This window comes from Charadrius vociferus, unplaced genomic scaffold, assembly GCF_000708025.1.
Source record: "Charadrius vociferus isolate BGI_N301 unplaced genomic scaffold, ASM70802v2 scaffold409, whole genome shotgun sequence".
NCBI lineage: Eukaryota > Metazoa > Chordata > Aves > Charadriiformes > Charadriidae > Charadrius > Charadrius vociferus.
This window is the reverse complement of record NW_009650082.1, coordinates 785,860-788,788: the sequence shown is the minus strand read 5'-3', so window position 1 is coordinate 788,788 and position 2,929 is coordinate 785,860.

Here is a 2,929-nt window from a genome sequence, read left to right as displayed (position 1 = left end):
TTATCTATGAAATAGCCTCACAGACCGTAACGGCTGAGGCTTATGGGGCTCTGACGGGCTTTTGTCTACAAGCCCACTGCTCAGGCCCAGGCAGCAGCATGCAACACCTCAGTCACAGTGCTTTGAGGACCAACGCCCCCCAGCACGCTGCTCTGTCAGGAGCCACCAGCACAAACCTCGTTAGCCGCAACGCTGTGGCATAACCAAACTCCTTTTGGGAAGCCCGGTGTGTCATAAGGGAACCCCAACGTTTCTCCAGGGAGGTGTATACTCTGACCGACCGCCCTCCAGACTTGCAGAGGGCTTTGTCACCCAAGTTGGTTGGACAGATGCACAGAGGAAAGCTATGCCTGATGCCTCCATGGCAGGGAAAAGCTGCCACTCATTCCGGCCCAGCACAAAGTAGGTCAGGGCTGTGTGGGCTGGTCCCCTCGTCACGGGACATGACCCACCTGTACTCCTCGCTGGAGATGCTCCCTGCCTCTGCAGAGCAGGTTCCTTTTCAAGTCCTAGGTAGGGCAGCAAGAGATGCCCCCGCTTCCCTCTCTCCTGTTACTAACTGCAGCACATCTCACCTCGAAGCAAGCCCAGGCTGCTCCATGCCACTCTGCCAGCGGGAAACCCAGAAGAGATTTCGGGGGTTTGGGGTTTCACGCAAACTGCTGTCCTGTGGATGAATTGTACCAGGAAAAAAAAATTTTTAAAAAATCACATCGGTCCTAAAATTTTGTAATGTCTGTTGGCGTGTAGTTTCTTTGGCTCCTCTCAACAGCTGACTACACTCACAAATTAACAACCAACTTGTTCAATTTTTTTTTTTTTCCCCTTTTCTATCCGGACTCAGGTTGCGATCCGTGTGTCTGTTTAATAGGTGTGCCACAGCAATATGCCAGAGACCAGAGTTTCCCATTTTCTAGTTAAAAAAAAAAACAAAACAAAACCAAAAACCAAAACAACACAACAAACCACACAACCAAACATCTAAAGCCCAGCAGACTTCTTCCTGCTAGCAAGAACACCTCCTCTCAGGACACTGCAAAGATTTAATTTACCACCAATTGCCCTCTGGTTATTTTACATTTATGGGGTGGGGGCTGAAGAAAGGAAGAGAGCAAGGAGAGGGTGTAATTAGCTCTGCTTGTAAAACGTTCATCCCAGTTGTAATAGCAACTGGAGCCTATCGCGGGCTTAATAGATTTCAAGGTTTTGTTCCTTGCGAGCGGTGAAGTGTGTGTGGGGTGGGGAATAAAAAAAGGGGGAAAAAGTATTAAAAAAAAAAATAATAAAAAAAAAAATCAATAAGTGGATCCTACTTCTTACCACAACCCCATATGGAAGTAATCAAGCACAAGGGTGGCAGCTGGGGCCAATAACAGTCACCTGCAGTTGAGGGACGTGGGGGTTTCGGATGGGTTTTTAATGCTAATTTCCTGGAGAAACAATGAAGGAGCGGGCGCGGAGCGGCAGCCGAGGGCGGATGAATAGGGACCAGCCGGAACAATGGCTGCACCTGGTGCCGGGAGCAGCGGCACAGAGCCGGCACGCGGCAACAGCGCACGGCACATCTGTTCCCCGCACAATAACCCGCTCCCCCCGACGCTCCGCCAGCATCCTAACTAATACCGGGTCTTTAAACATTCACAGCTTGCCACGGAGCAACAGGTTTGAGCTGTTTCGGGGCTGCAGCGTGCTCCTCCTCCTCCCCTCGTTTGGGGAGAGCTCAGTGACGGTTATCAATACTTTGGGGGCTTTCCTGGGTTTTTCTGGTGAAAGAGCTGCCTTTGAAAGGGATGATGGCTACGCAGCATCCCATCGTCAGGTTGTGGCATCCTGTTGCTGGAAGGAAAACTGCCTCTTGGCTTTGTAGTTTCCATAGGACCGGAGAGGAACCGAGCAGCAGATCTGCAACAGTCCTGGTTCTTCCAAATGGTCTTCTGGCCACCTGCGACTGTCCTCCTTCAACAGCACAAGTCCTGCCACAGACGTGAAAGACAGGAGTCGCCAAGGAAAAGCCGGGAGCGCGCCAAGGAAATACAATACACGTTATTCTAAAACCTTAAGCTTGGCTTATAAAAATGCCACTGCCCAGCCCAATAAAAGGCATGATAGTTACACTTTAAAGTGCTTTGAAACCTCTGAAATCGCTATTGTCCTTTTGGACGTGAGCTGCCGACACACAAAGCGGTGCTAAGGTCAAGGTCTTGCCTCAGAAAATTGCTTGCAGACCCAGGAACTGAACCCAAGCCTCTCCGTGCTGCACTTTAACTGCGGGATCATCGCTCACCAGTTCTTCCCAGCTTCTGCTCTTGCTCCAAACAAAGGTTTTTCCAGCCGTTCCCCGAACACTGCATGAATTAAGACAGTCTCCATCACAAAAATAAAAGTTGAACAGGCTCCCAGAGACCTGCAGTGATGCTGCCCCCAGGGACCGCTCTGGAGTGTCTGTCGAAACACATTTCATACCTAGATTCTAACAAGCAATCCAATATGGAAATAGTCACTAGATGACACGGTAAAGGCAAGCTTACAGTCTAGCCCAGAACAAGTATAGATAAGCCTGCTCTTATTATGGCAAAAAAACCCAACAGGCAACAGATTATAATCATCTCCTGTTCAGATTTAAGAACTAGCCAGCATTGCCTTAAATCTGCTACATATGCCCAAGTCCTCAAATGACTTTACTCAGCTATCCAGCTATACTATAAACATCACACATGCACGTCAAGCAAATCTTGTTTTTTGTCCAAACCCTAAAAAAAAAAAAAAACCAAACCAGAGCTGGAAAAAACAAGAGGCCACCTGGCTCGTCCACCCCAGCGCATAACCATGGGAGAGCGCTGCCTCCTGCAAAGTGCTGCTGATGGTTATTGCGTTTATGGTCAATTTGGGGACCAAAGAGCTGGTTGCCTTGAAAACTCAGCTCCTGGAG